This window comes from Lonchura striata, chromosome 1 (assembly GCF_050655825.1).
Source record: "Lonchura striata isolate lonStrDom1 chromosome 1, ASM5065582v1, whole genome shotgun sequence".
NCBI lineage: Eukaryota > Metazoa > Chordata > Aves > Passeriformes > Estrildidae > Lonchura > Lonchura striata.
The window spans coordinates 105,450,416-105,457,091 of NC_140703.1; positions in this window are offsets into that span (position 1 = coordinate 105,450,416).

The window sequence follows — 6,676 nt, forward strand, 5'->3', positions numbered from 1 at the left end:
CACGGGGCGGCCCCGCGCGCTGCCGCCGCCGCCCGGGCGGCGGAGGGGCTCCGGCCTTGGCGGGCTCCTGTGGGAGCAAAGCGCTTGCACGCTGATCCTCAGCCCCGCGGCACGGCTCCTGTGGGAGCCAAGCGCTTACACGGCCCAGCTCCTGTGGGAGCAAAGCGCTTACATGCTGGGCTGCACGGCTCCTGTGGGGGCAAAGCGCTTGCACGGCCCAGCTCCTGTGGGAGCAAAGCGCTTGCACGGTGATCCTCAGCCCCGCGGCACGGCTCCTGTGGGAGCAAAGCGCTTACACGGCCCAGCTCCTGTGGGAGCAAAGCGCTTACACGGCCCAGCTCCTGTGGGAGCAAAGCGCTTACACGCTGGGCTGCACGGCTCCTGTGGGGGCAAAGCGCTTACACGGCCCAGCTCCTGTGGGAGCAAAGCGCTTACACGCTGGGCTGCACGGCTCCTGTGGGAGCCAAGCGCTTGCACGGCCCAGCTCCTGTGGGAGCAAAGCGCTTGCACGCTGATCCTCAGCCCCGCCGCACGGCTCCTGTGGGAGCAAAGCGCTTGCACGCTGATCCTCAGCCCCGCCGCACGGCTCCCTGTGCTGCCCTGCAACCTTTGTGAGGAAGGCTCGGCCGTTCACAGAATCAGTCACAGGAATCAATGAGGTTGGAAAAGACCTCTGAGAGCGTCGAATCCAGCCTGTTACCAAACCCACGTCAGCTAGACCACGGCACCACCAGGCTGGTGGAGTCACCATCCCCGGACGTCTTCAAGAAACGCAGTTTCTTGAGAAAAGCTAATGGCACTGAGCGCCACGTCCAGCCTTTCCTTAAACCTCTCCAGGGTCGGTGACTCCGCCAGCAGTCCATTCCAATGTCTGCTCACCCTTTCTGTGAAGAAATTCTTGCTGAGTCCCACTAAAGGCTCTCCGGCGCGGCTCAGGTCTGTGTCCTCGTCCTGCCGCCGGCCGCAGAGCCGCGCTGGAGCGGGCAGTGCCGGGGCCCCCTCAGCCGGCCGGACACACACCGCTCCCTCAGCCGCTCCCCGCAGGACTCCCCACGCCCTTCACCGGCTCCCCTGCATTGCAAATGCCGGCCAACCCAATCGGAAGAAGTGACGATGTCTGACTCAATTCAGAAGGCTGAATGATTTCTTTATTATAACTATGCTAAAATACGTTAACATACTAGATAAAGGAAGATACTAAAACTATATACTACCTTCTCTTAATTCTCACAACTCCTAACCCTCTCTTTAGAGTGCAGACACAGGTGGATTGATCGGACATCAGGCTCAAACAATCCTCGCCAGAATCCAATCAAGCACTCACTTCAGGTAAACAATTCTCCAAACACATTCCACACAGGAAAACAAAGAGCAGAAATTGGTTTCTCTCTAACTGCTCTCTGTGCACCTCTATGAAAAATCCTGAGAGGGAGAGAAATACACTTGCCACATCAGTGTCCTCCTGGCTCACTGCCAGAATAATTCACATCGGTGAGCATGATTTAGTTTGGGGTAGAGTTAATTCTCTTCACAGTGGCTGGTAAGGGGCTGTGTATTGGATGAGTGCTGAACATAGGGTTGATCATACAGAGATGTTTTTGTTACTCATGTGTTGGAGACAGAATATCCCTTTCATCAGCTGGGATCACCTATCCCAGCTGCGTCTACTCCCATGCACTCCCAGCCCCTCGCCAGCATGGCTGTACAAAAATCAGAAAAGGCCTTGGCTCTGTGTAAGCCCTGCTCAGCAATAACAAAAACATCTCTGTATGATCAACCCTGGGTTCAGCACTCATCCAATACACAGCCCCATACCCTCCACTGTGAAGAGAATTAACTCTACCCCAGCCAAAACCAGCACAATGGGGCTAGTGCATGGGTAGGGTTCTGTGCCTTTCTATCTCACGATATTAAAAACAAACAAAAAAATCAAGCACCCTTTTCTCAGTATTTTTACATTTCTGGTCTCTGCATCCCCTGTGGCATCTCCCAGCTCACTTAGGTGAGTTGGACAGGTGCAAGTTTTTTCTGCTCACATCTGCAGCAAGAGAGGCTGTTGTTTACAACCCACAGTGACTGACTTGTAACTCAGTGGGAGATGAATATGAGAAAATGGACTTGGAACAGGCTGCCCAGAGAGGTGGTAGAGTCAGCATCCCTGGAGATGTTCAACAAACACAGTTTCTTGAAAAAAGCTAACACTGATTTTAGACTATGAATAGCACCATGTTAGTCTTGGAAAATGTTAGAATTTTAATGCAAAAGGTGAATCACCTGAAGAATAGGTAGCAAACACTTCATCAGGAACAGTACAAGGTATGCACTCTTGCACGATCTTCTTTGTGATGGTAATTGTTGTTCTCTCTTAAAATTCCTACATTTCTTTACTGCAGATTCTTTATAGACCTAACATAAGCAGTTTAACCACTACATTGCAGAACTGAGCAATGCTCCTTAACAGCAAATTAACAGGACAGCAGAAATACCATGAACAAATGGTACAAGATGAGCTCCAGTACCCACAGACAATACTGGTATTTTATTTGATTTCATTATAAATATTTTAGCACAGAAAAGTTAAACCTAAAATGCACCCAAGTGACCAATGAGTGAGGAACACCAATTGTCCTTTTTCTCCATTGCACCGTGCTTTGTACAATCGTTTACAGAATATAAGCAGCCAGAGCGAGGCGAATGTTTATAGAAGACTGATTGGTAGCATTTTGTGGAGGTTTTGTCAGGATGTGGAGTGATGGTGTAGTTTGCAAAGCAGTTGCATTTTTTGATGCATTTTAATAGTAATTCTCAAAGAGTTTGAGAAAGAAAATGTTCAAAGCTCAAAATTACAAGTGAGGCCACAAGAGGAGTGATGACATCAAGGTGAATAGTGGCACCTGCTCTGGTTAGTTTTCAACCAAAGCTAACTCCCATGCCATGGGTAGGATCAACTGTTCCTCAATTTTTCTCAATTTTTGCAGGAGGCAGACATAAGAATATTTCTTTTTAAGTTTGGTACATGAACAGTAAAGAACATTCCAATTCTTTCTGGACATAAAATGTGTAAATGTTACAAATACATATTTTTGTTGTCAATTTATATGCAGTGGCTGTATAGAAATTATTAATACAATTATGTAAAACAGATATAAGTGTCTGAAGAATAGATGGTTGTTTTAAAAAAAATTAATTCAAATAATTTTATTAGCTCAGGTATCTTCAGTGCACTTTTTTCGGTAATGTGGATATTAATCTTTAAAACTATTGGTAGACAGAATAAAATAAATGGGAAAACCTTTGTAGAGAACAATAAAAATAGCTTTGCTTTCATGTAGGTGTAGTCCTCTCTTATACTGGAGAAGTTGTCCCTGCCAAATTTCCCTGGGACAAGGATAATATATGGCATAATGGATTATGCACGGTCCAGAACACTGTCAGACAGGCTTAAAAAGGAATGGAAGTTTCTGCTGCTGAGGCCACAGAATAAAGAGGTTTGGCATGATTGACTCCTGGCTGTTTCTAATGTAAGGACCTCTAGCAAATTTCAGTTTGATTTTGCATGCCAGTATTTTTAGAAAATTGGCTTTTGTAAACACTTGTGAAAGACACATTTCCTTCAGAAAACTGCAGCTTAGAGAAGCTTGAAAATGTTGCCACACTTCATAAACTATGTCATCACAGGCAGAAATACAATTTAAGAAATTAGATCTCTAATCCAATGCCTTAGTTATTATGGTCTGAACTTTCATAATGTTGTATTAGATTGCTTGTTTACAGTTTATTTTTTTGGTCAGAAAAATAAAATCATTCCTTTACTACTAATATAATTTCAGTTCTTTGCCATACATGTATAATTGTAGAGAAAAATTGATTTGTTGCTTTCCAATGTTTAAAATATGAATGTGTAACATCTGTCCATCAAATACCTACTCACACTGATTACTAGAAAACATTAGAATTCTGGAAGGCTGGTTTGATGTTCTCCTTCATAATTCTTCTGTGTATTAAAACAAACAACCTCAGCACCCTCCCCCCCCCATGTTCTTCCATGCACCTTTTCTCATTAAAACAAGTGATTTTTAAAAGTACCATGACTTGTCACTACAGTTTTGCCAGCCTGTTCAGAATTGGGTTTTGATGTCCTTATAAAATAAACCGCTCTTCTGCCTCTTAGAGCTTTTTGTTTGTGTTGTAAGTGGAAATAATGCTGTTTGGCAGATCTCTCTTCAAGTTCTTTGAAAACATGTAGTTAATTGGGAATACACAAAAACAAGGGCTCCAGTAAATGCAACCTTCAGTTGCTAACAGCTTCACCCAGTGCTGGGAGGGGGCACACAGCTTTGCTGGGCGGGTCTGAAAAGCACTGATCCATTTCTCAGGTTCCTGTCACTTTTAGCACATATTTGTTAGGCAGCTAGTTGAACTGCCTTTTATTGTGTGCATGATGACACTTTTCACAAAACCTTTGTAAAGGGGAGTAGTTTGCATGTCCATAAGAATACCCCTTCATCCTTTCTACTTTATTTACTTCCTAAACAAAAAACAAAAACAAGCAGAAATTGAACAGGTTTTTTATTTAATACCATCTTATTTAGAGTGAAACTTACCCTGTGCTTTTTCTTTTAATAGCTAAGGTTGGTCGTTTTTCGACCTTTGTCAAAGGCCCTTTATTGGAAGCAAAGTCACACATTCAGAAAGTAAATTGGGTGTTGAGAACAGATGCCATTGCAGAGCTATTTGTGTTCTCACTGACCTACCTTTAATTGCAGCAAAGTCTTTACTGCATTCACATCTGAGGTAAACCAGGACGAACTTCAGCACCTGTTGTCTCACCAGCTTTCTCACATTTTGACAGCATTCAGAATACACTCTGTGCTTTCCAAATAAAGATTCTATAAAATAAGACAAGGGGCAGGTAGAAGAGAGACATACATAATGCAAAAACCTCAGTATAATTCAACTGCATCTATTTAACTTTTGATATACCATGGTTAAAAACCCTAATGTCCCTTCCCTAATTCAAATCCTTGGCTTCTTGCTGCAGCCACCAGTAGCTCTGGTTCCACATTTTTCAGCTACTCCTTCCAGCCACAGTGAGTAATTCTTCTGTCATTCTATCAACAGGTTGTTGATACCACCACCAGAAATGTGTGGATTGTCTAGTAAAGCCCAGGTAACAGGCTACCAGTAGCACTAGGAACACAAACAGCTTTTTGATGCCCGTAAATACTCATCAGAACAAAACCCAACTCCTTTCAAAATTAAAATACACCTCAGATTTCAGTTGAACAGGATACATTCTGGAAATCAGCTCAAGCCAGATGAAAGGTCCTGCATCTATTGCCAGTCTGTATATATTATGTACATGAATTTTTTTTACCTTAAAAAAATATTTTCACAGGAATCCCTAATTTCTTAGTAAGGTGATGTGAATAGCTTTACCTCATTTGCCTGTAAATGTATTGATTTTCATATCTTCATAAATATGCATGCATATTAAATGTAGTACATTATTTACCTAAACTAATTTCTAGGTCTACCAAATAATTTTCAGTTAAAGGTACACATTCCTTCTGGAAGCAAAATACCCTTTTTGGAACAAAATCTCATTTTTGTGCAGAAATCATTGGTCAGGAAGTCCTTCTGCCATTCCTTGCTCTGTGGTACCATGGCATTTGTTCAGGCTGGGTTTGCACCTTTGCATTCCTTTGCCTCATTTTAATTAAACCCCATATCTGGTACCTCCCACTATTGCTTCTTTCTAGGAGCATGTGCCAAGAGGAGCAACAGCAACCTTACACAAGCTTAGTCCTGAAGTGCATTTAGGAAACTCTAGGATAGGTCTCTCACAATCACTGACCAAAGCAGTCATTTAGAGGTGTCCCCTAATGATCCCTGATCTGTTTAACACACTGCTATCCCCCACTGCTTCTCATGTGACACCATTGATGCCTACCCCCCACTCCCTCTGGACAAGGGCCATGGCTGGCATGATTACAGCTCATGGTGCAGGAACCAAGGGGGCACAGGGCAGTGGGGCACAGCCTGACAGAGCCAAATTTTAACTGCTTCTATAGAATATAGCATTTGAAACTATCTCCTCAGACTCGTGAATTAGTACAATATGGTGCTGGCACACCAAAAAACAACACTTTAGCTTGCTTTGGCTCTTGTATAGATGAGAAAAATGTCACATTGCTCAAGTGTGATCAAATAGGTTCTCGCTCTTCTCTGCATGTAACAATGCAGAATATTACACAGGCCCAGAAACTGGGTTTTACAAATAGGAGCAACTTCACTGAACATCAAGAGTGGCAATTTCATGAACTGAAAAGCCTGAGGGATCAATCCATTTTTACAGAAAATGGGAATATGAAACAGGTAAATTGTATGTCTGGTTCCAGGAATTATCTCTGGAGGATATTGGATTATTTCCATCCACAGCAGATGCATAAATCATCAAGAGTTAAAGTACTGGAAAATTGCTAACCCATCCAGTCACATTAATGTGTTCTGCCCTGCTTTGAACAAGGCTGCAGATCTGAGGGCAGATTTCTCTGTGGCTTTCTAATCCAGTTTAACAAGTTTAGCAAAAAATACATTCTTGTAATTAATTTTTGCCATGGGAAAAATAAAAATCTCTGCATAGCAAAGCTAGGACAAAATTAAAATTGAGAAT